General features: G+C 40.1%; 2 protein-coding genes, 2 long non-coding RNA genes and 1 pseudogene across 9 annotated transcripts in view; 2 read left to right on the top strand and 3 right to left on the bottom strand.

Moving 5' to 3' along the window:
* Positions 1–27,401, bottom strand: part of LOC139027457 (uncharacterized) — a 135,500-nt gene that overhangs the window by 69,486 nt on the left and 38,613 nt on the right. For 4 of the 5 annotated variants that reach the window (XR_011479543.1, XR_011479544.1, XR_011479546.1 and 1 more), the window contains exon 2: positions 26,184–26,303. The exons of the other annotated variant lie outside the window; for it this stretch is intronic. This is a non-coding gene — a long non-coding RNA (uncharacterized lncRNA). The remainder of the gene's footprint in view (positions 1–26,183; positions 26,304–27,401) is intronic. 5 annotated transcript variants of the gene reach the window in all.
* The window catches only part of LOC112080695 (zinc finger protein 180-like), a 273,956-nt gene that overhangs the window by 229,355 nt on the left and 17,200 nt on the right, over positions 1–27,401 (top strand). The window lies entirely within an intron of this gene.
* The window catches only part of LOC112080693 (zinc finger protein 180-like), a 48,260-nt gene that overhangs the window by 3,659 nt on the left and 17,200 nt on the right, over positions 1–27,401 (top strand). The window lies entirely within an intron of this gene.
* LOC139027460 (uncharacterized) lies at positions 6,720–8,370 on the bottom strand. Its single transcript, XR_011479550.1, has 2 exons — positions 7,639–8,370; positions 6,720–7,591 (listed from the first exon to the last, which is right to left on the bottom strand). It is a non-coding gene; the product is annotated as an uncharacterized lncRNA (long non-coding RNA).
* On the bottom strand, positions 8,543–26,184 carry LOC112080703 (zinc finger protein 180-like; annotated as a pseudogene).

The raw sequence follows: 27,401 nt of genomic DNA, 5'->3' as shown, positions 1-27,401 counted from the left end.
GTAATAGGGGTTGCAACAATTTCGGCAGATCATTTTCGAAAGAACATCAGCTCTTTCAGAACATCAGCTGACTAGATTTGGGAGAAGGAGAAATGGGGAAGGCTTGGGCGAGTTGATGTGGGGGTGCAGTGCTGTTGACCGGGGTAGGGGTAGCCAGGTGGAAAGCATGGCCAGCCGTAGAAAAATGCTTATTGAAATTCTCAATTATAGTGGATTTATCGGTGGTGACAGAGTTTCCTATCCTCAGTGCAGTGGGCAGCTGGGAGGAGGTGCTCTTATTCTCCATGGACTTTACAGTGTCCCAGAACTTTTTGGAGTTTCTGATGCAGGAAGCTAATTTCTGCTTGAAAAAGCTAGCCTTGGCTTTTCCAACTGCCTGTGTATATTGGTTTCTATCTTTCCTGAAAAGTTGCATATCACGGGGGCTGTTCGATGCTAATGCAGAACGCCACAGGATGTTTTTGTGCTGGTTAAGGGCAGTCAGGTCTGGAGAGAACCAAGGGCTATATCTGTTCCTGGTTCTAAATTTCTTGAATGGGGCATGCTTATTTAAGATGGTGAGGAAGGCATTTAAAAAAAAAAAACAGGCATCCTCTACTGACGGGATGAGGTCAATATCCTTCCAGGATACCCGGGCCAGGACGATTAGAAAGGCCTGCTCACTGAAGTGTTTCAGGGAGCGTTTGACAGTGATGAGTGGAGGTCGTTTGACCGTTGACCCATTACGGATACAGGCAATGAGGCAGTGATCGCTGAGATCTTGGTTGAAAACAGCAGAGGTGCATTTAGAGGGCAAGTTGGTTAGGATGATATCTATGAGGGTGCCCGTGTTTTACGGCTTAGGGGTTATACCTGGTAGGTTCATTGATKATTTGTGTGAGATTGAGGGCAACAAGCTTAGATTGTTGGATGGCCGTGGTGTTAAGCATGTCCCAGTTTAGGTCACCTAGCAGCACGATCTCTGAAGATAGATGGGGGGCAATCAGTTCACTTTGTTTACTTGCTGTTTGAGGTGAGAAAAAAATGTGCTTTGAGAAGCTCCACAACTCATTAGTGGTGGTGCGTTATGACAATTAGAAGTACTATCCAACATCCCCAAATGGGCACATTTATAGGCCTACATTTGTGTGCAGGCCAGGGAGATTAATCCTACTTCTATATGGGTAATCAGGTGTGCATCCTTACTCAACGCATTGACAGGAGTGTTTCAAACAAAAGACAATGAATAKATTTACAAAACTGACGCATCTTGCGGGGTCAGGTCTGGGTGGTCTGCCATGGGGCGTTTCATTTAGTATCCGTTTGGGTCGGCATGGGGAATGATTGTATTTCCCCATAGTATGTTGTACCTCAAGTTGATCGACTGAAAGGGAGCGTAACTTTATGACTATAATTAGTGTTCCCTGAAGGAGGGAAACGAGGTACAACACCTTTTTGGCCCCGCCCCTTCCTGGGTCGGTGAGGAGCGATATTAAATTGAATATGACCTAAGGCTCGTATTTCTGTGTTTATTATATTATAATTAAGTCTATGATTTGATATTTGATAGATTAGCAGGCTCGTAAGCATTCATTCAAACAGCACTTTCCTGCGTTTGCCAGCAGCTCTTCGCAATGCTTGAAGCACAGCTCTGTTTATGACTTCAAGCCTATCAACTCCCAAGATTAGGCTGGCAATACTATAGTCCAATAGTCAAAGTTATATGAAATACAAATGGTATAGAGAGAAATAGTTCTATAATTCCTATAATAACTACAACCTAAAACTTCTTAACTGGGAATATTGAAGACTCATGTTAAAAGGGACCACCAGCTTTCATATGTTCTCATGTTCTGAGCAAGGAACTTAAAAGTTTAGCTTTTGGCAAATATTTCACTTTTACTTTCTTCTCCAACACTGTGTTTTCGCATTATTTAAACCAAATGGAACATGTTTCATTATTTATTTGAGACTAAATTGATTTTATTTATGTATTATATTAAGTTAAAATAAAAGTGTTCATTCAGTATTGTTGTAATTGTCATTATTACACATTTTTTTGGTACTTTTTTTGGTCCTCCAATAATCGGTATCAGCGTTGAAAAATCATAATCTGTCGACCTCTGCTATGTTATTGTTTGTTAAACACTTAGTATACAAACCCTCATTGTCAGGCTGATAGAAAAGCTAGCCAAAGAGCATTTTACTGGTTGAAGTGTTTTTTAAGTATAAAGCAGTTGATTTGCGACAATAACACAAACATATTAAGCAGGAGATTCAAGCGAGCCCTACAATTATAATCCAAAAGTAATGTGAAATGCACTCATAAGCAACCTGGAAATGGAGGTTATATTTGCTGTTAGCCTATGAGAACTCCCCTGAGTTATCCCCCATGGTGGTGAATTAGTGAATAGACACAGAGCTTAAAACTTCTTATGGCTGCAGGGGCAGTATTGAGTAGCTTGGATGAAAGGTGCCCAGAGTTGCCCATAGTAAACTGCCTGCTCCTCAGTCCCAATTGCTAATATATGCATATTATTATTAGTATTGGATAGAAAACACTCTGAAGTTTCTAAAACTGTTTGAATGATGTCTGTGAGTATAACAAATTCATATGGCAGACAAAAACCCAAGAAGAAATCCAAACAGGAAGTTGGAAATCTGAGGTTGGCGATTTTCAACCCAGCCCCTATTGAATACATCGTGGGATATGGATCTGTTTGCACTTRCTACGGCTTCCACTAGATGTCAACAGTCTGTAGAACCTTGTCTGATGCCTCTACTGTGAAATGGGGCCGAAGGAGACAGGAATTAGTCAGGTCTACCATGACCTGACCATTCTCTGACCATGCGCGTTCACATGAGAGGGAGCTCTGTTCCATCGCACATCTGAAGTCAATGGTATTCTCCGGTTGGAACGTTATTGAAGATTTATGTTAAAAACATTCTAAAGATTGATTCAATACATCGTTTGACATGTTTCTACTGACTGTTACGGAACTTTTTGGCATTTCGTCTGCTTTTAGTGAACGCGCTTCCTGACTTTGGATTTGTTTACCAAACACGCTAACAAAAATATCTATTTGGACATAAATGATGGACATTACTGAACAAAATGGACATTTCTTGTGGAAGTGGGAGTCCTGGAAGTGCATTCCGACGAAGATCAGCAAAGGTAAGTGAAGATTTATAATACTATTTCTGAGTTTTGTTGACTGCACAATTTGGCGGGTAACTGTATGGCTTCCTTTTGTGGCTGAACGCTGTTCTCAGATTATTGAATATTGTGCTTTTGCCGTAAAGCCTTTTGAAATCTGACACAGCGGTTGCATTAAGAACAAGTGTATCTTTAATTCTATGTAAAACATGTATCTTTCATCAAAGTTTAGATGAGTATTTGTTATTTGACGTGGCTCTGCAATTCTCTGGATATTTTGGAGGCATTTCTGAACATGGCGCCAATGTAAACTGAGGTTTTTGGATATAAATATGAACTTTATCGAACAAAACATATATGTATTGTGTAACATGAAGTCCTATGAGTGTCATCTGATGAAGATCATCAAAGGTTAGTGATTCATTTTATCTCTATTTCTGCTTTTTGTGACTCCTGTCTTTGGCTCGAAAAATGGCTGTGTTTTTCGTGATTTTGCGGTGACCTAACATAATCGTTTTGTGGTGCTTTTGCTGTAAAGCCTATTTGAAATCGGACACTTTGGTGGGATTAAAAAAAGTTACCTCTAAAATGGTTTAAGATACATGTATGTTTGAGGAATTTTAATTATTAGATTTCTGTTGTTTGAATTTGGCGTTCTGCACTTCACTGGCTGTTTCATATCGATCCGTTACGGGATGCAGCCATAAGAAGTTATTAACATGTTTGGGCTAGGGGGCAGCATTTCATTACTTTGCGATGAAAATATGCCCAGAGTAAACTGCCTGACTCGGTACCAGATGCTATATATATGCATATTATTATTAGTATTGGGATAGAAAACACTCTGAAGTTTCTAAAACTGGTGAATGATTATGTGAGTATAACATACTCATTGGCGGGCAAAAACCTGAGACAAAATCCAACCAGGAAGTGGAAATCTGAGGCTTGTAGGTTTTCAACTCAGCCCTATTGAATACGCAGTGGGATATGGGTCATGTTGCACTTCCTAAGGCTTCCACTAGATGTCAACAGTCTTTAGAACGTTGTTTCAGGCTTCTACTGTGAAGGGGGGCTGAATGAGAGGGAATTGAGTCAGAGGTCTGGCAGAGTGCCCAGAACTGGTGACGCACGTTCATGAGAAAGGTAGCTCCCGTTCCATGGCTTTTCTACAGACAATGGAATTCTCCGGTTGGGACATTATTGAAGATTTATGTTAAAAACATCCTAAAGATTGATTCTATACTTAGTTTGATATATTTCTACGACCAGTAATATAATTTTTCGAGTTTTCGTCTGACCTTTCCGCTGGATTTATTTACCAAACGCCCTAACAAAAGGAGGTATATGGACATAAATGTGGAACTTTATCGAACAAATCAAACATTTATTGTGGAACTGGAATTCCTGGGAGTGCATTCTGATGAAGATCATCAAAGGTAAGTGAATATTTATAATGCTATTGTTACACCCCTGAAAAAGGGGGGAAAGAATCACGAGTGTGATACGGAATGTTTACTCATTGAACTTTTAGTGCAATCATTTTACATAAGTAACACATTTTACAGAATAACAGATCTACAGGAAAAGATAGTTTTGTAGGGTACAAGGCTTATTCAAGTCACAACAGTATACACTGTACATCACTGAAACAAATACTATTTTCAATATAACTGTCAAGCACAAAGCTTTAACTCAGTAAACCATAACTCAATTTATCAACAGGCAATAAAGTGTTTGAAAAACCATTACACAAATAACGCCACAAAATCTCTTATTAACAACGCACATGTTCATTCACAATCGACATAAAATGGCAGCTACGTAGCAGTACCTAGCAGTACGAAGCTAGCTGCAACCGAGCAGGGCTCATATTACTCTCTGCAAACTTAACTAACTTCCTCAATATGTTACTAAGACACACCTTAAACACTCTTGACATGTTAGTGAGTTATAACATTTAAATTACTCTTTTTTTATCATCAATAACGTACCTGAAAAATGGGGGAAAGAATCACGAGTGTGATACGGAATGTTTACTCATTGAACTTTTAGTGCAATGAGAAAAAGACCACGAATTCTCCGTGAACTTGAGTGGAGACCAGAGCAATCGATCTCAGGCTCATAGATTAAGAGCATTTAGTAGATCACAGATTAACACTTTTACCCACGACAACATAAAGTAATCAACATAACGTTTACACATTCCTCTCACAATTCGTACCCTTTGTATGCTTGACGGATTTTAACACAATTATATAAATGTTATCAATCTATCAACTAATACTGAATGCATGATCTTCTTAACCTTAGATGTTTTAAGATCCTCACATACTATGAATTTACTAATACTTTTTAATGTATAACAGGCTATTAATATTTCCTTTAACCTGTCACACTATTTCTGACTAATGTTGACTACACAACATGGCGGATATTTCTTTGACTATCTTGGGCTCTGAGCACCGTACTCAGATTATTGCTTTTTCCGCAAAGTTTTTTTGAAATGTGACACAGCGGTTGCATTAAGGAAAAGTGTATCTATAATTCCATGTATAATAGTTGTATCTTATCAATGTTTATCATTAGTATTTCTGTCAATTGATGTGGCTCTCTGCAAAATCACCGGATGTTTTGGAAGCAAAACATTACTGAACGTAACGCGCCAATGTAAACTAAGATTTTTGGATATAAATATGAACTTGATCGAACAAAACATACATGTATTGTGTAACATGAAGTCATATGAGTGTCATCTGAGGAAGATCATCAAAGGTTAGTGATTAATTTGATCTATATTTATGCTTTTTGTGACTCCTCTCTTTGGTTGGAAAATGGCTGAATGCTTTCTGTGACTAGTTGCTGACCTAACATAATGATATGTTCTGCTTTCGCCGAAAAGCSTTTTTGAAATCGGACACTGTGGTTGGATTAACGAGAATTTTATCTTTAAAATGGTGTCTAATACTTGTATGTTTGAGAAATTTGAATTATGAGGTTTCTGTTGATTGAATTTGGCGCCCTGCAATTTCATTGGCTGTTGGCGAGGGGAACCCCAGTCCTACACACATTTGTTATTTTATATTAATTATTATTATAATTATTAATTTGGGTAGAATGTACTTTTCCCCACATCTCTTTACATTGCTTATGCATATTCAGTGGCCTGACTGCGTCCAGACTATGTCAAAGGCCCATCCTGGTAGATCTGAACCTAATGCAGCTTAGAGTGATCGGATGACAGAAGTCACATTTAGGTGCCAAGTGTAACTGAGGCTGTAGATGCTCCATATCCATTACTTTGAGAGTTTTATATAATATGACTAAATGTGTTGCAGGGGCAGTCAAGAAATTGAACAGCAAGGCCACAGAACATGTCATAAGCAGAGCTGTGGGAGACCACCTCAAGCCCCTGGTAGAGCCGGGGGTGGTGTTTACCACTCCATCACTCCTTCAGCACGCTGGAAAAGTGGGATTGGTCTGTTTGATCCATTTGTTTGTTTCAGTTTTCAGTAGTTGAATCCTTTGACATGGGATTGATACTGATTTTCATACGAAGAGGGACCAAGAGTCTGTCGATTGGTCAGTCACTGCCTTCATTTGTTGAAATCAAATCAAGCTTTATTTATACAGCACATCTCAGACATGGATGCAACACAATGGCTTCACAGGAAAAAACTATGAAAATAAACAGACATTTTTAGTACACAACAAACAGAAGACTAACAACTGAAAGACTAATGAGCACCCTAAGGAAATACCATTGATTAAAATATTAATTGGATGCAATATCCAATCCAAAATATAAACTTGTTTTTTAGGAGAGGCTCTGAAAGTCACTGAGGGTGTCCACTGAAAATTGACTAGTAACAACCACTGGGACCTAAAAGACACTAACCAAATTGGCCCAAGATGAGGCAAACCCACACCAAACTTAAAGACAGGAAGCAAACCAAAAAGGTGGAGTAACTAAAGGTGTTGACTCTCCACATCTATCAAGAGCACTGGGCCAGACACTCTTAAATAGAACCTGGACCAGCTCAGATGAAACACCTTCCCACTAACGAGCTGGACAAGCCAGCACAGGTGTAACACATACTGACTAACGAGGTGAGCTATACGTGCTAAAGAGCTATACGTGCTAACGAGCTATACGAGCTATACGTGCTAACGAGCTATACGTGCTAACGAGCTATACGTGCTAACGAGCTATACGTGCTAACGAGCTATACGTGCTAAAGTTCCAACCTCAAAACATAAATGGAAAAACCAAAGCCTGTAACACCTTCCCCCTTAAGACAACAAATATATCCTATAGTCAGTTGGACAGGTTTGCTCACCACCAACAGAAAACAACTTCCATTTCCCAATATAATCAACTAAATTGATTCCCTTCTACAATATAAACATGGTGTGTACTGGCTGTCAACAATTAAAAACAATAAATAACACGTATTTCTAAATAATAATATCCAAGAATCCTAAAACTGACTAGCTTCTAGAACTCTCGTCTTCCTAAAACTCACTAGCTTCTAGAACTCTCGTCCCCTTGGAACGAGCCCAAACAAAACTCATCTCCAATACGGAAAAACATGCAGTCACCCATGAGACAATCAGCAACCAAATTGTGCCCACCACGGACATGTCTGATTTCAAGAGGAAACTCCCTGCAATATCCGTAGTAACTTTCCACCTCACTGGAGCTTCTCTCTCTTTTCAGGGTTCACTCGATAGGCATGTTACTGGATCAGGGCCCAGTCCCCAATGTCATGCTCTAGTACATTTGGGTTGGCACATCTGAGAATTAACCTTGAAATTCTAAACGCAGGGCAACAATGTCAGTATAATTGTACCCAGACATTGTCAGTTGGTTGCATAAATAATTATTATGACTAAATATTACATAAATTGTAAATATCGAAATCAAATGTACACCCCTTTGTTAATATGTACTGGCAATAATTAACTTAATGGTGAGGCATGGAATAATAAAACATGTATCTTTTGTCAGGCTGAATGTTTGAAATATGAGGTGATTTGAGTCATGCTTCTTCCGTAGTGGAATAAAGACAATTAGCATTTGAATGTTGCAAAGAAATACTTGAGTGATGTAGGATTGTTACTAACATTTATTATAGGTGTATAGGCTGCGTCCATGTGTATTTAGAAAAATGTAAACGTTCATTTAACAGTAACCGAAAGATTGCTGGATTGAATCCCCGAGCTGACAAGGTCAAAATCTGTCGTTCTGCGCCTGAACAAGTCAGTTAACCCACTGTTCCCCGGTAGGTCATCGTTGTAAATTTGTCAATTAATAAGAACAAATTCTTATTTACAATGACTTTATTGAAAACCCCCCCCCCCGAAAATACATATTTTCAACTCCAGCCGACGTATATTGGAGGTATATTTGATTGCATAGTCTTATTTTCAACGTCTTTTCAATGACATTTTGCTAGGTGGGATAGCCCAATGTCAAAACACATATTTAACATGTCCAAATCAATAACCAATATGCAGAAACAGCTTTGGATAAATTGAAAACCTAAACATAAAATGTGCTATATACACAAACATCTGCCACAATAATCATATTACTTGTATTTTTTAAACAAGCACCTTATAAACTGCACAAGCACCAGAAACGCTGTTGTTTTGACAAAAAAGCAATAAATCACTGATATCGATTGGGTGGGAAATCAGGTTGTTTGTGATGTTGAAACTAACACAACTAAACAAAACACATGGAAATGGGAGATCTTTTACCTCACTGGTTTGAGGACAACCTGCAGAAGACAGTCAGCTGCATTTTGATTCAAGTGGGTCACCAACGTGGTAAGTGTAACACAACTCTTTTTTTGTTAGTCACTTTTTGTTAAATCACATAAATAGTACTCTTTCAATTCAGAGCCTGGAATTTCCCCCTGAGGCTAATATCCATATCATGTTGAAATCAATAGAACAGGGGTCAAACGTTTAGGATTCTACATTGTGGCATCATTAACATTCTAAATTGTGACATTATTTCATTGATATCATGAAACAACTTCATGTATGTATTTTCTAATGTTTGAGCAGATCTTTTATCAGAGTACCCACATTGATCACAGCTATAAGGTTTCTCTCATGTGTGTTCTCTGGTGTATCTTCAGATAGCCAGATGTACCAAAACTCTTCACACATTGATCACAGCTATAAGGTTTCTCTCCTGTGTGTGTTCTCTGGTGCATCTTCAGATAGCCAGATGACACAAAATTCTTCCCACATTGAGTACAGCCAAAAGCTTTCTCTCCTGTGTGTGTTCTCTTGTGTGATTTCAGGCCACCTGACTGAGTAAAACTCTTCCCACATTGAGTACAGCTATAAGGTTTTTCTCCTGTGTGTGTTCTTTGGTGTGATATCAGGCTGGTTGACTGTGTAAAACTCTTCCCACATTGAGTACAGCTAAAAGGTTTCTCTCCTGTGTGTGTTCTCTGGTGTGATTTTAAGCATCCTGAAGTACCAAAACTCTTTCCACAGTCAGAGCAGCTAAAAGGTTTCTCTCCTGTGTGTGTTCTCTGGTGTTTAGTCAGACTGCCAGCTTTAGTAAAACTCTTCCCACATTGAGCACAGCTATAAGGTTTATCTCCTGTGTGTGTTCTCTGGTGTGATTTTAAACATCCTGAAGTACCAAACCTATTTCCACAGTCAGAGCAGCTAAAAGGTTTCTCTCCTGTGTGGATTCTCTGGTGAATTTTAATGCCTGATGAGGTGGTGAATCTCTTCCCACATTGAGCGCAGCTATAAGGTTTCTCTCCTGTGTGGATTCTCTGGTGAATTTTAATGCCTGATGAGGAGATGAATCTCTTCCCACATTGAGCACAGCTATAAGGTTTCTCTCCTGTATGGATTCTCTGATGTCTTTTGAGGTCTGCTGAGGAGGTGAATCTCTTCCCACAGTCAGAGCAGCGGTAAGTTCTCTTCCCTGTGGGTCTCTGCTGGTGTTTCTTGAGGTGTTCTGATCTGGAGAGACTCTTCTCTGCCTCATCAGCATCATGATGTTGTTGAGGCTCCCCAGAGGATCCACAATAGTCCCATATCTCTCCTGTGTGAACAACAAAGTCAGACAAATGGTTAAAGGCCCACAACAGTGGAAATCCACTGTGAAAGGTGATGCCCAGAGCGTAACCATGAGATTTAGTACAAAAATTGACATCTGTAATGAATGCTAAAATTATTTGACAATTGTCTTAAGACAGTCAAGTGAGCAACAAGTCATATTTTGTCTTGTTTACACATTAATAGTAACATCGATGATTGTAGGCTATAAATAAGTTATTAAAGTTGTTGAAACCCTAAGCAGTGTGCCAGATGACTTTTGGTCTCCAACATAGGCCCCTTTCTGTGTTTGCTAAAAATTGCCGCACGGGGGCGATGCACATGCAATTTGGATGCTAGTTATGGATGTAGTATATCTGCATGGAGCAAAAATGGTAAGCTATTTTAGTTTTTCACAATGTATTCTGAATATTACAGCGCACTATCAGCGTAAGATCAGGAGTGGTACTCAAGGAAACTCACATTAAGCTCTGTGTCTATTTACTAATTCACCACCATGTGGTTCTCATAGCTGACAGCAAAAATTGCCTCCATTTCCAGGTTGTTTATGAGTGCATTTCACACTACTTTCAGATTCTAATTGTAAGGCTTATTTGAATGTCCTGTGTGTTATGGTTGCAAATCAACTGCTTTATACTTTAAAAACACTTCAACTAGGAAAATGCTCTTTGGCTATTTTTCCATCAGCCTGACAATGAGGGTTTGTACACTAAGTGTATGCCAAATTGGCCCATAACTTCACCTAACAATAACATAGACCTACTGTATGACCCATAACAACAACATCTGACTACACACCAGAAAACACATACACATACATAAACCTCTATGTCGCAATGCAGAGTGCGTAAGATACGTCATCAGAGGGAGCAGATGAACATTGTATGTTGGAAAACACTCGGTTTTGATTACACCAAAACCGCTATTCATTAAATACGAATACAGGACTTGTTTTTACGTGGATTCCGCGACACGGTTTGTTTAACAGCTAGGACCGCTATTTCTTGTCCCGGAATCCCGCTTAATAGACACGTTGAAGCCTGCTTGACAGATACGCTAAGCTGCTAGCCATCATGCTAACGAAGTTGGTACCAGTTGAGTTTTGCAATGGAGCCCTCTTTGTCTGGAGAAATAAATTAACGGTTGCAGCGCTGTATCTATTACGCTTTGTTTTGGGACGAACCGGATCACTCGGAGTTCCAATGCGGCAAGTGTTTACTTGTTTACTCGGTATGTAGCGCAACCCGACGAGACAATAGGATATGTAGATTTTACATCCCTTTACCGTCCTGTAATGAGTTCCTCGTGCTATCCTATGGGGCATCCGAAAATTATTCACCGCGACTTTGACTTACCCCAAAACTATTTTGGTCTGATCAAAGCAACMGTCTACCCTCCTAGGGGAGTGTTCATACCAGTCTTGCCTTACAAGGGACCTAAAGGAACACTTTTCTTTCCCCTTTGTCGCACCTGCAGTGAAAACAACAACCAGGAAAACCCTTGTGATCACTCAGATCAAGAAAGAGCCCTGACAGGTGTATGGGTCACAGTTGAATTCTCTAAGGCTCTAGAGATGGGGTATCGTGTGGCCAAAATCTTTGAAGTGTGGAACCTTTCCAGGAAATCAGACACTCTTTTTAAAGAGTACATCAAGACCTTCTTGAGATGCAAGCAAATGGCTTCAGGCTATCCTGCATCGGTCACAGATCAAGAGAGAAAAGACAGGTACATTCAAGACTATCACGACAGAGAAGGCATACTTCGTGACCCTGACAGAATAGAGGTCAACAAAACCAAAAGAAATGTGTTGAAATTGTACTTGAACTCGCTTTGGGGTAAGCTTTCGCAGAGATATGCTAACAACGTTGATCATTAAAGACCCCAAAGAATTTTGGGAATTTGTTTTTTCAGACCAATACYAAATTTCACATTTTTCATTCTTGAGTCAAGACATTGCCCTGGTGCAATGGAGGCGTAACAAGAAGTGGGTTCTACCCCCGGGTAATGTAAATGTGTTTCTTGCAGCATTTACCACGGCCTATGGCCGACTTGAACTGTACACCCTCATGGAGCAGCTTCAGAGGCGGGTTCTTTACCACGACACAGACTCTGTGGTCTATGTAAGCAAACAGGGTGATTGGAACACCCCACTTAGCAACTATCTGGGTGGTTTAACGAGTGAACTCGAAGATGGTGACCATATCACAGAATGGTCCTCCTGTGGTCCCAAAAGCTATGCTTTTAGGATTAAAGACAATCACGTTCTGTTGAAAGCCAAAGGCGTGACTCAAAACTATGAAAATGCCCCGCGTGTAAACTTGGAATCAATCACACGCTTAGTCGAGGTGTCCATAAACGATTGGAATAGTGACTTGGAGATTTTGAGCTCCTACAAAAAAATGGTTAGGGAAAAAATGGGCTTCCATCTAAGGAATGCCCCACTTACTAAAAGATTCAGAGTAGTCTATGACAAGAGACTGCTTTTACCTGATGGGCCACATTGCCCTTTGGCTACTGACTTATGCTACAAGCCCCAGTGTGTCTTAAAGCTTAAGATATAATGACTGCTGTAGAAGGTTTTGACCCCCGGTAGCAACTACCATTTTGGGCCTTAATCTCAGGCCCATCCAATAGTGGTAAAACTTGTTTTGTAAAAAGTATTTTAGAGAATTCTGAACATGTTATCTCAAAAGTCTGATAATATTGTGTGGTGTTATTCGTGTTATCAACCTTAGTATGATGAATTGTTGAAGAAAATAAAAATCAAGTTTTTGTTGAAGGAATACCTGAATCCCTGTCTGATGATGAACTTCTCCCTCCTCATAAAAACAATCTGCTGGTTTTGGACGATAGGCTATTTGCAGGTAGCGAACATCACGAAATTGCACAAGCTTTTACCCAATATACTCATCATAGAAACCTGTCCGTGTTTTACTTGGTGCAGAATGTGTTTCACCAAGGTAAAACTAGTCGTACCATTAGTTTGATTACATGGTTTTGTTCAAAAACCCTAGAGACAAACTACAAATTAACACTCTAGCTCAGCAGATGTACCCGGGAAGGAAATCCTACTTTATGGAGCTAAGAGGATGCTACCAAAGTGCCATTTTCTTATTTAATCGTGGATTTTAAAGCAAATACTCCAGAACACCTGAGGCTACGAACCGGTCTGTTCCCATGGGAGTGGCCGGCTGCGTACATTCCTAAAAAGTAACCGCTATGTCTCTGCGTTTAAAAAGAAACCTGCCCCTCTTGAGAAGCCAAGTTGGGGCTAGAGCTAAAGAACGGAAGGCCATCTTGGGTCACTGTTCTTCAGATCTCATATTATCCCTATGTGAGATTGCTTTGAATCTTCTCAAAGGACGCATTCCACTCACCCTGACCCAATTGCAAAAATTAAAGAGACAAAAGACCGCGATCAAACTCTTTGCCYATAAAAGGGCCAGTCTTCAAAAGAAAAGACATAGCATACAACAGTCTGGGGGTTTTCTTCTACCTTTACTAAGTATAGCCGTGCCCTTCATCACCAGCCGTATTGCTGCCAGACGTGGGGGTTGAACACAGAGTGRGATGGCCCATAAAATYRACTTGGTGCCACAACAAGAGTTGGATAGACTTAAAAGATGACGAGCATAGCGAGTGCCAAGCCCCTGTAATGCCTGTACCTGCGATCTTACCGGCTGAAGATCACATGTCTGTTGAAGATAAAGTTATGCATGACATGTTGACACATGTTCCGGCACGTAACAGGAAAAATGTTAGATACATTATGAACAAGATGAAAGACTCAAAGGGGACCGCTACTTGGAATGACAAAGGAGAGTTTATCCTTCAGGGCTCTGTTGTCAGGGGTTCARATATGCTTGACTTGCTTAAAAGTACKACGGCTGCCCACATGGTTGCTGATGACAGAAGACCTCCRGGGTGGCGTCAGTTTCTTAAGGCCCTGGCAATCCTCAACATTCCCCTCTCGGGGTACCCAACTATAAGCTTRGTCAACAGATTCAAGCTTTAAAACAAAAACCTTCAACGAGCTACAGCACCCCTAAAGATGTCCCAACAACCCCTCCCCCCTATGAAAGGGATGATGATAACTCATTTACCCCCCTGAACATCTCCGGACCTTTTCCTAATCCCGATCTCTCAGGGTGGTTAGACTTTTTAATGACTATGATTAAATTCAATAKATTTTATTTGAAAAAATAAGCAGTTTAACATTTGTGGCATTCTTGAAACATTTGACGTGAGCATACGCCTTGATTACACGGTCTTAAAGGACACATATTTGAACACTTTTGATATTGTCTAACAAAACAAGCTACAACGTTATCATTACTTCTTAAATCATCATTATAAAGAGACATAACATCTTCAAAAGAAACTCCCCGGGCTCTTTGGCATAGGTAGAATACACAGTGTTGACCACATGTAGTGGAAAGGTTATCTTGCACTTGTTTGATGCTGCAGTATATCTTTGATCCGTTTTTGGTCAAAAACTATTTAATAGATTTGGGGAAAGCCGTAGGAATCACAAAAAGTTGAGATTTTTCTTCCTCCTTCGTCTTCTAATGTCACAGCTAGCCAATGTTCACCCGGCATGTGTTTAGGATGGGTATTGACAATAAACATGGCCATTTCTCAATAGGTAATTCATCACAAGCCAACGCTCCACAAAATTGTTTTCCAATCAATCGTCTCATAAGCCCTTCCAACTCTTGGGTATTAATGTCTTTGCTCAACGATCCTTAATAATAATCCACTAAGACCTGTCTTCGGGTATTCACTTCCAAGATTGAATCAGAGCATGCATAAACAATCATGCTAACTGTACAGGCTAAAGGTGTACGGAAACGCATTTCCAGCCTGATATTACCTTGGGACACCACCAACAGATTTCCTGAGGTGTCATCATCAGGTGATAAATTGAAAGCATACAATGTGTAACCCTCTGCAAAATCATTTCTGTCAATAGGTAAAGAGAGATATTTTAGATGCCTCCCTGTAGCCAGGAATAGATTGTAAAATTCTCGCACAGATGTTATTAAATTGTGGTTGGAAAGCCTTAGCAGGGACCTGACCTCCATCCTGCCAGAGAGCTACATACTCTGCATTGAAGTGTTGAAAATTAAATGGGTTTTTATCTAAGCTGCTCGTATTAGAGGCGTGATCAACCAAACCTATAACCACGCATCGGGGTAAAGGGCCTAGAAAAAGGTTTTCTTGACTGCAGATTCTACTGCCCACATGTATGCTAAAGGTTTTCATGGTAATTCTTTGGAGAGGGTAAAGGGCATATCCTTTCATCAAAGCCTGTGAGTGACCCAGACGAGCTGCCGGAGTTAGACACTTTTTAAATAAAAAGCGTTGCCACCAACACTTTTAAACTAAAGTCACCGTCCTGGGCAGACATCAGACAAAACTCATCCTTGGCCCTGGTTAATTTTACTCTTAAATCAACCGAATTTAAGAGTAAACGTTCTTGAAAGAAAATGTCAGAGTGTATAGGCCCTAGCAGATGAAACTCTTGAGATTCGGCACAGTAGCGAGCGCGTGCCTCCAGTCCTTTGTTTGCACCGGTGGAAGGGTCTGTCGATTCCATAGAGACTCCTGCAGTATCCTTGCTAAACAAACCGGCGCTGAATTGTGTCTTGAGAGTGTCTTCGGAGTAGTTGAGGAAACACTCCATGATGGCCCTATAAGGGTATGTGGCACTGCTTTGACTGATTAGGCATTCACCCAAAGTCACGTCCACTTGGGAGAAGATGGTGGCCACTGGGTAATTAATGAGACTCACTTTGGCATCGTCTGCAATATTAGTACTATCTCTTTTGGTCACTTTTAGACGTAAATGCACCAAGGTGTTGTTGAGGTCCAGATAGTTGTCACCGTGGCCTGGTATGAAAAATTATATAGGACCGTTGTCTGTAATGGCAGAGAGTGGGGCTATCTATTGAATGTTGGGTTAAGGAGGCCGTGAAAAGATCGAGCTCTGTCTTTATAGCTTCAGAGGACATGCAGTGTAAAAGAGCCATGTTGCTTGTTCTTTTAGAAAATACTTCCGAGTATTCTTTTTATCGTTTTTGGTCCAGACCTCACTTGACCACGTCTTTGACTTACTGAGTTTCTATTAAACGGTTAACCTCCGCTTTTTAGAGGCAGGCCTGCGCCTTAAACCCGGAGGTCTCTTTTTTGGTCTTCGAGACAACATCATAAGCCCCGAGCCTTCTTGATGCTCGGCATCTGGTGACGCCCTTCTGGTCATAGCATTGGCTACAACCTCACTTACTATATTTTTAGCCGCTGATTTTAAATGTGGTTTGGCTATGCTGAGGCCTCTCTTCATAAACGGTAAAACCATCCTAAAGAGGTTACGAAATCTACCTCCTATCCCCGAACCGTACATGGTCGGGGATCCATAATAGCCGGGTAACCCATTACCCACTTGAGCAACATAGTAGGAGACATAGCGGTTAGGGTCGAGATGTTGGTGGTCCATAACCCTTTTCATTTATTTGTATTATGTTTATAAAAATATATAATACTAATATTATATATGTAGAGAGGTTTTGGTGGGTCTAAAGTGGAGTTTTACAATCGTTTTACCATAAGWAAATTCYATGTTTTCGTTCTGATCCGTTTTAAGCTCAACCAGAATGTTTTCAATATATTTCTTGCTTATAGGTACGTAGTGTGGCTTGTCGTAGGTAACAGTGACTATWTCMCCATCKTTTCCGTCTATATGAACTGTTCTCAGGAGGGGCACACAACTGTCTDCGACCCTTTGATAGGATATGATGTCGGTATACACAAATATGTTGTAAAARCCTGCATGTATATRCGCAGYGAATGGGAATAATTTATCTTTCACATACGTCCATTTATTGGGACCCATCCCCAACATGTAGGCTAAATTACCGCTGGTCTTTATACCCCCAACAGCATCCCCTGAGATGTGTACACGTTTATGTATAGGTCAAGAGTATGTATAGATCAAGAGTATTTCCATATTGTTCTGGGTTAGGAGTTCATTCAACTCTGAGACGATCCTGTCGACGGTTCTATAGAACCCTTTTTTAAGCTTAATAAGTTTCGCAGGTTCCGATATCCTTTTGCAATAAAAATCACGGTCCTTATCTTTGATATTATACCAACTATGGAGGTATGTAATCTCGCTGAGACCTACTTCCCAGGCCTCTGATAACTCTATAGGCTTTGGAAAATTGGTTGTATAATTKGAACTTTGGTTATTACGATATATATGTGCAGACGCATTACTGGGGTGTCAGGTAGAAGCCGCTGTGTTCCATGATGCACTCCTGTGTACACGCGAATGATGTTGTATTCATCATGCATGAGGGTTTATGTTAACCCCCGATGCCTCCACCATATCGTYCTCTAATTTCCAACTGTTAAACTTTTGGGGACTGTTTTTCCAGCGGACCAGCACCCATTGTTTAGCCTTTTCTCTCTTTTGATCTAGAATCTCCTCCACGTCAAAGACTTTGTCTTTACCCAACTGTACCTTCTGTAATTCCTTCTCATAAAAAGGATCCCCCTATAAGCTCCCCGTCATAATCTTTTAACTTGTAGACAGGGGGTATGCGCGGTAGACATTCAGTAATGGTGAACACCTCATTGCTGTAACTGTGCTCATATTTTTTTGTCGAAAACACTCAACTTGGATATATGCACCCCGACTATGAATTTAAAATCATTTTTTTTCTTACGGTGAAGGGGGAACAAACCATACAGATTTTTAAAGACTTGAAAAGAGTTTTCAGAAGAGACCTAGGGGGGCTTCATCCGTATACTCTTATGGTAGCTGTTGTTGTACCCCTTTACTAAATCTTGAACTATATCTATATATCTATGCGTGTTGTGAGCTGTAAAATATAGTCACATCCACTCCTTCAGAGTTCTGTTAAAGCATTCAACAACTGAAGCTTTCAAATCTGAGCCTGTAGCAAAATGTACTATATTGTGCTTCTTCATGAGTTTCTGAAAAGTATTATTAAAAAAGTATTTTCCGCCATCAGTCTTCACTTTCTTGGGGGCTCCTCCTCCACTTCAAGATAGGGTCACCTCTGCCCCACTCTTATTTTAAGACCCTTACAAATGCTATTTTAGAGAAAATATCTATAACCGTTTGCATGTAGCGATTTCCATCATTTTTATCTGCAAGGGCCTGCATGTCACATAGATCCGCCTGAAATTGGGACAAGGGATGAGTAGAAAATACTCTATTTCTTGGAAATTGTTTTCGTACAGGTTTATGTAGAGTATGAGCATCCTGCTCGGCTAACCACTCATTCACTTTAGCAGCACTTAACCGGCTACCTGTTTCTTCGGCTATAGCTCTCTGTAAACGCTCCTTACCCCCATAAGACTCGGGGTTAGTTATAATAAATGTTTTTCAACATCTGCTCCGCCATCCTCCTTCCCTCTCTGAGGTACAATAACGTTAATGAGCCACTTTCAAATAACGACAACATTTCATTTTTGAATTTTTAGCACACATCAAGTATTACGTATACAGACAATTCAGGATTCGTTGCAGGATACTTGTCCCCATTTTCTCAACGATCCCAGCATGCAACATCCTGTATATTTGGTTTAGATTTACAGGCTTGTGTCGCTGAATTTTTAAAACACACACATCCGCTATATAAGTATATAAACAACAAATATGATACATGTTACAATTAAATGGTGTTTCAAACAAATAAAGTAAAATCTTAGACAAAGTTGTTTCTAGTTCATCAGAATCATCTACAAGACGGGATACCATGTGTCCATTGTAGACTTTCGCCCGTATGTCGTACATGATTCATGATTTGCTCCATTTTTAGCACACGCTCTACATTAGCCCAGGCATTGTGTGTTGTGTAGAACGATACATTGTTCACTTTATTTTCAATAATTTGATGCATAAAATTTGTAAGTTCTCTCAAAAGAAAAAATGTATTTACTCTCTCTAACATCGTATGCATACAGTTGCCCATTGCTTTACATCTAAATAACAAATAGGTATTGTCACTCGGTCTCTTGGGGTTTATTGGGCCAGAAAGTCATCACATCAGCCACCACAGCTTCCCTGTATTTGTTGTCGTCCACCAGGGTGTGTCGGATTTCTTTGAGTTTCTCGTTGATGTAGATCGCCTCCTTCAGTTCATGTGGGAAAGCCTCGGTTACCCCGTAAACTCTGGGAATAGAGGGCACAAGACCCATAGACTCCAGGGCTCTGACCAGCGAAGGTATAAACCTGCAGGACCACAGTCTTTTCACCAGCTCCTCAAAATGGTTGAAGAAGTAGTATCTTGGGGGCTCGTATAGGCACGGATGACGGCGCTGGCTGGGGTGATTGATCTCACAACCGATGCATTTTTCTCTTATATACTCTCCAATCACCACATCTAAAAGTGTGGCTACAGAGGCCTTGATGGTGTCCACAATAATAGTACTGACCACCCCATCAAACACATCCTCAGGCTGTGTACATGTAGGTGGTGTCGTGGGTCTTGCCTGGGGGGAGTAGAATGGTGGGCTGCGAGGCATAGAGTCCTTAGGGTCTGGCCCCCATGACGTATCGGAGTCCTGGTATGTTGTATGAATATCCATGGTATATGCTGAAATGAAGAACTGGAGGCGTTTAAGGGCCCTCCTTTTATTGTTGAACCAGTCCTTTGGGTATCAGAGCGGGGTTAACGCAGCCGCGTACTTAGTTTTCTTCGGGGGCTGACCCTTCAGAGGATGTACCTTCTTGGGGATCCTTTGAATCATAATCCTCAGGATTCGTATATATTATGCACTTCCTTAGCTTAACAATGCTCTGCCGCTGTTGGCTCTGTACCAAAACAGCGTCCAACAGCTCTAACATTTTCAATTCCATTAGATCCTAGAACTTTTAAAAGGAATAAGCATGCGCAACCTAAAATCCCCAGTCAAGCCACCATCACGAATGTTTTGGTTGCGGGTTTCCTCGTTGCTGATATAGAACTCCACGCATCCACATGGAAGTCCATTCTTTCTTTGTATTTTCACACTGTGAAATACTATTCCTGAGGAGTCATGGGTAACTTCCCAATAGGTCTCATAGCCCGTGAACAAGCTATACCCCTTTGTGATAACTTTCAGTTCGGGACACACAACCTTGCGAAAAGCCGGCCAGTCTTCAAGCCCGTAGTCCACTCCTAAAGTCCGGTCTGTATATTCTTCTCCTTCGGCTACGATATAGAGCTTCACTCTACAGGCCTGGTAATCAAACTGATACCCCCATTGCTGTCTATTAGACATCATCACTTGATCTTTCAGCGCAGTTGCGGCGGTATTTGGGTTCTATACACACTTAGAAACCTATTTTTTGGGGCATCGTATATTGTGACTTTAAACTTGGCCCTTTCTCTATGTTTCAGCCGCGGTCCTGCTTCCGTTGTTACGGTCATCACTGCTTTGCCACTGATCATAAAATCCATGTTTATTTTTTACAATCTTGTTTAGTGTTCTGGGGCCGCATGTCTTGTTCTGGGCTTTATTTATAATGTGTCTGCCGCAAATACAACCCCCCCGGACATTCCTACTTCATAGACAAAAACCCTAAGGGCAATAAAATAGCGTGGGTGTGGGGTCATCCTCTATGAAATGTTCAAACACCACCCCCAGTTCAACCAGGTCCTTACACATCAATCATCATAACAACATCAAAGGAATAGATGCAATATAGATATAAAATAACACACCCTCTAACACATGACAACAGGAACAGGATGTCCTAGCCGGATGCCCATATTTGGGCATGTACGTGTCATCTGGYCATAGGGTCATAAATCAGACGTTTGACCCGTGCCGTCTACTTTATTCTCTCTGAAATCATCAACATGTATTGATCACATCTTTACTAATTCTGCAGAAATTTGTTTGAAAGCAGTATCCAGATCCATCGGATGTAGTGATCACAATATAGTAGCCATGTCTAGGAAAACCAAAGTTCCAAAGGCTGGGCCTAATATTGTGTATAAGAGGTCATACAATAAGTTTTGTAGTGATTCCTATGTTGTTGATGTAAATAATATTTGCTGGTCTGTGGTGTGTAATGAGGAGCAACCAGACACTGCACTTGACACATTTATGAAATTGCTTATTCCAGTTACTAATAAGCCTGCACCCATTACGAAAATGACTGTAAAAACTGTTAAATCCCCATGGATTGATGAGGAATTGAACAATTTTATGGTTGAGAGGGATGAGGCAAAACGAATTGATAGTATCATGTGACCTACTGTAGGACACATAACTTCACCTAACAATAACATAAACGATTGGCAAACGTATTGCAAATTGATAAATCATGTGACAAAGATTGATAGTAAAAAGCTTTGGAACACCTTAAATGACATTTTGGGGGAAAAAAGGCAAACTCGGCTCCATCATTTATTGAATCAGATGGCTCATTCATCACAAAACCCACTGATAGCGCCAAATACTTTAATGATTTATTCATTGGCCTGATTAGCAAACTTAGGGATGCCATGCCAGCAACAAACGCTGACACTACACATCCAAGTATATCTGACCAAATTATGAAAGACAAGCATTGTAATTTTGCATTCTGTAAAGAGAGTGTGGAAGACGTGAAAAAAGTATTGTCAATCAACAATGACAAGCCACCTGGGTCTGACAACTTGGATGCAAAATTACTGAGGATAATAGTGGACAATATTGCCAATCCTATTTAAGCCTACTAGAGAGTGTGTGCCCTCAGGCCTGGAGGGAAGCAAGTCATTCCACTACCCAAGAATAGTAAAAGCCCCCTTTACTGGCTTAAATAGCCGACCAATCAGCCTGTTACCAACCCGTAGTAAACTTTTGGATAAAATTGTGTTTGACCAGGTACAACGCCATTTTACAGTAAACAAATTGACAACAAACTTTCAGCATGCTTATAAGGAAGGACATTCAACAAYCACAGCACTTACACAAATGACTGATGATTGGCTGAGAGAAATTGATACAAACATTGTGGGGGCTGTTTTGTTAGACTTCATTGCAGGAACAATAGGACCCATAACTTCACCTAACAACATAGACCTGCTGTAGGACCCATAACTTCACCTAACAACAACATAGACCTACTGTAGGACACATAACTTCACCTAACAATAACATAAACCTACTGTAGGACCCATAACTTCACCTAACAATAACATAGACCTAGGACTATAAATAATGTAATATTTCAGGTGACACATGGAAACTAAATTGTCTTTGGCATGACATTTCATAACATGATCACCAGATAATTTTGTGAWTAATCCCACTAGGCTACTCTGTAATGTGTTGTCATTCTAAATGTCCTGAATAAAGGAAAATAGCTCTGTATGTTGTACAATAGCCTATCCATCAAGGAACACTTCTCTACACATTATGAGCTAAGTATCTCTGTGTTCAAGCAGACTAACGAGATCCTACTGTAAATCAAGCAGACAATAACACATTAGACACACCAATTTGTTAGTGATGTTGGATCCAACGTGGAGCACGGCATAACTGTCTTTACCAGAGTAATGAATGAAGAAGCACTTTGGTTGTTGTTGCATGTCGTGATGTTTGTCATGTGATTCTCATTCAGAAAATGATTTCCTGGATCAGCTGATGATAGTTGAACATGTGACTGTAACTAAACAGCTACAGTATTAAGTAATATGTGTAATTATTGAAGAACCGCGTTAATGACAGTATCCATTTGGGTGTTGTCAATAAAGTTAAGGTGACTCTTGGATTTTGCAAACACTGAAATGATTTAGGATATCTGTGCCCATGAAAACTGTTTTCCCAGCGTAATATAAGGAGACACTAAATGTTACGTAGTTAGAGTGCATTTCAGAGATCTGAATACAAAAATACGTATGACAGCAAAATCCAGTATTAAAGTTGAAGTTCATCATATGACAAGCTTAACATTATGACTATAACTACTGTTCCCTGAAGGAGGGGAAACTAGGCACAACATATTATTAAATCCTCACCGTCCCAGGAAAGGGCAGCGCCAAACAGGTGTTGTACCTCATTTCCCTCCTTCAGGGAACAGTAATTATAGTCATAAAAGTTACACTCCCTTTCAGTCGGTCAACTTGGGTACAACATACGATGGGGAAATASAATCATTCCCCATGCCGACCCAAACGGATACTAAATGAAACGTCCCCTGGCAGACAACCAAGACCTGACGCCGCAAGATGCGTCAGTTTTGTCAATTTATTCATTGTCTTTTGTTTGAAACACTTCTGTCAATGTTGAGTAAGAACGCACACCTGACTACACATATAGAAGTAGGACTAGTCTACCTGGGCTGCGCGCAAACGTAGGCCTATAAATGTGCCCATTTGGGGATGTTGGATAGTACTTCTAATTGTCATAACGCACCACCACTAATGAGTTGTAGAGCTTCTCAAAGTAATTTTTTCCTACAAGTATTTGTAAAATATTTCCAGCTCTCACCCTTTCGATAACCACTCGGCATTGAAAGGGAAAAATGTAATGCTCTGATCCAGTGGAAACGTCATAAAATACCTGATTACTTCTAATCCCTTGAACAAATAGCCGACAGCTGTGTTTGTCCCAAACTCCCTGGAGCGAGAAACTGAGAGCCCAGAATATTTTATACAATGTTGCAAGCTTGCTATCTCGAGTTTCGGTCCGATCCAGTTGATCGTTGATAGAATGTTAAGTTTGTTGCAGACATTCCATGCGCAGCATCATGTTGTGGGGGTGCTTTGCTGCAGGAGGGACTGGTACACTTCACAAAAGAGATGGCATCATGAGGGAGGAAAATTACGTGGATATATTGAAGCAACATCTCAAGACATCAGTCAGGAAGTTAAAGCTTGTTCACAGATGGGTCTTCCAAATGGACAATGACCCCATGCATACCTCCAAATTTGTGGCAAAATGGCTTAAAAACAATAAAGTCAAGGTATTGCAGTGGCCATCACAAAGCCCTGACATCAATCCTATAGAAAATGTGTGGGCAGAACTGAAAAGGCGTGTGTGAGCAAGGAGGCCTATAAACCTGACTCAGTTACACCAGCTCTGTCAGGAGGAATGGGCCAAAATTCACCCAACTTATTGTGGGAAGCTTGTGGAAGGCTACCTGAAACGTTTGACCCAAGTTAAACCATTTAAAGGCAAAGCTACCAAATACTAATTGAGTGTATGTAAACTTCTGACCCACTGGGAATGTGATGAAAGAAATAAAATATGAAATAAATCACTCTACTATTATTCTGACATTTCATTCTTAATATAAAAGTAGTGATCCTAACTGACGATAAACAGAGAATTTTTACTAGGATTAAATGTCAGGAAGTGTGAAAAACTGAGTTTAAATGTATTTGGCTAAGGTGTAAGTAAACTTCCGACTTCAACTGTATGTTGGCTTTATGTAGGCTATTTTTACATAGTTGACAATGGCAATAAAAGTTAATTTTAGATCTGTATAACTTCATTTAGATTTAGATAGAATGTAGGTTAATCACAGACAATGATTTTGAGATACTATTATAAATTAATTAAACTGTTCCATGAAAATGTGCATATGAAAATCATAACTGGTAAGATAAATTTGCACTCCAAAAGTAGGTTGCCGACTGCTGGTGTAGCCTATTACCAGCAACGTCAGAATTTACGAAGGCCAGCAGGAGGAGGTGGTTCAGGAAGAGTTCTCTCTCTTCTGGTTAGGCTGTATTGATGTAATGGCATGAAAATAAATTGGCTGAATATTATACAATGACTTATCAACAGTTCTAACAATTTGACCCCCACAGGAAATCTACACTGGCAGTTATAGAATATACTATATACCCTAGAAACCTGGTTAAACTATCATTATGACATCATGGATGAATTCTAGAATATACTATATAGCCTAGAAACCTGGTTAAACTATCATTATGACATCATGGATGAATTCTAGAGTATACTATATAGCCTAGAAACCTAGTTAAACTATCATTATGACATCATGGATGGTCAGTCCTTGTATTCATAGTGTAGTGAATTCAGGGGGTAGCCCTGAGCTGAACTCAAACCTGGGTCCACTGACTGTCAAGCCAACACCTTATAACTGTTACGCCAAGATGTCTGAACTTCTTGACGGGGTAGCTAGGTGTTGGGTTACGGTTGCTACAATAGCTTTCTCGATGAATTTGAGAGTGGTTACATTTCTCCAGCCCCCATCCCTCAGCTGTTTATCAAACCAAGTCTCTGGGCAGCCATTTTGTTGCTCTTTAAATACTAGGTTGTCCCTTTAAAAAAGACACACAACAATCAATCAACCAATCTGCAGTTCAAACAATAACAAAGCTGTCATTCCACCACTGTTTTGCTAATAAGATGATGGATGGGGCTAGAGAAATGTAACTAGTCTCAAATTCATAGACAGACCTATGGATGCAAGGACTGACCATCTATGATATCAACATTATAGTTTTAACCATGTTGAGGCTATACAGTGTCGGTTTACATTGTTTCTAAACATTGGAGTTAAACAAATTTATTTGGGGTAATGATGGGGTAAACAACAGTTGAACTAAGCTCATGAGGCATGTGTTATATTCTTCAAGAATCAATGGCTATAAATGAATAATTTAAGAGTGCAAATATGGATGTAACAATTGCAGATTCTGCCTTTAACACCACACATCAGTTCAATAACTGCAGAGTTTGTGTCTCTGTATTTAAGACAGTACTTACTAGTATTAACCAGGGCCCGGTTTCCTGAAAGCATCATATGGCTAAGTTCATCGTTAGAACCATTGGATGCCTTAAGATGCGCCTGGGAAACCGGGCCCAGATATCCAGTTTCCTCCTCTTCCTCCTCCTTTTTCGATTTGACAGTCATCTCCCCCTCCTCCTCCTTCACTCCAAAAAGTGCATCCTCCTCTTCTTTTACTGTAACATCCTCCTCTTTCACTCTGAACGAGTCTTCCTCTTCTTTCACTGAAACGTCTTTCTCTTCTTCTTTAACTGTAACAGTCTCACCCTCTCCTTGTTTTTTTATTGTAACAGCCTCCTCTTCCTCCTCCTCTTTCACGAGAGCTTCTTTCTCCGTCCAGCAGACCTCTTCTTTACCAGGAGGAGAGTAGCTTAGTGAGCTCATGGTCGGAGATGTTAGGTAGCTAGGCTAATGCTAACTTAACCAGCCCGCTAGCTGACTAATAACAACAACACCGTAAATATGAAATTAAATCGGATAATAAACTAGACGACAGAAGTGGGTTTATAACACAGTGGCTAATATACACTAAAGCGTCTAAAGAAGTTTATTGGTTTAGCTATTTTGGCTAGCAAGCTACCGAGGTGGCTGACTAAGTGTTGCTGCCGTTGAAAGAAGCGTTTCGTCCACTCGATTATACGTCACACTAGCAGCATTGCCTTAAATTTCCACACCGCCATCTGCTGACTGGAGTGGGTAACGCAGTTGAGTAAAACGTATATATTTAATGTATTTAATTTTCAGACAAGTTACAGTGTAGGAAGCATGTGTTTTTACTCACCAGTGTAACAACACAGTGTGGCTAAAGACTTAGTAACCTAGTTGTAATCACGATCTGGTTACCTATAAGTACAAACAGTTATGTTTTTGTGTTATTACATGTGCATTAATTTATTTGGGGATATCTTCTAAACTACCCACAATGCAATATTTCTCAAGTCATATGAAGTATCTACTCTGTGGTACCGAGTTTGTATGCTAGTGTAACGGTGTAATTATGTTGTTAAATTCCTGCATAACATGGGTATTATTCCTCCTGGTCTATTAGTGTGTTTACATTGTCTAATACAATCAAATCAAAGTTTAATTGCCACGTGCGCCGAATACAACAGGTMTAGTAGACCTTACAGTGAAATGCTTACTTACAGGCCCTACCCAACAGTGCAATATTTTATTAAGTAAAAAATAGGTATTAGTTTAACAATAGATAAGGAAATAAAAACAACAGTAAAAAGACAGTGAAAAATAACAGTAGAGAGGCTATACACAGTAGAGAGGCTATATACAGTAGCGAGGCTATAACAGTAGAGCGGCTAAATGCATGTATATAGCGAGGCCATATACAGGCACCGGTTAGTTGGGCTAATTGAGGTAGTATGTACATGTAGGTATGGTTAAAGT

The sequence above is a fragment of the Salvelinus sp. IW2-2015 genome, unplaced genomic scaffold, assembly GCF_002910315.2.
Source record: "Salvelinus sp. IW2-2015 unplaced genomic scaffold, ASM291031v2 Un_scaffold16442, whole genome shotgun sequence".
Taxonomy (NCBI): domain Eukaryota; kingdom Metazoa; phylum Chordata; class Actinopteri; order Salmoniformes; family Salmonidae; genus Salvelinus; species Salvelinus sp. IW2-2015.
This window is presented reverse-complemented; position numbering and strand designations above follow the sequence as displayed.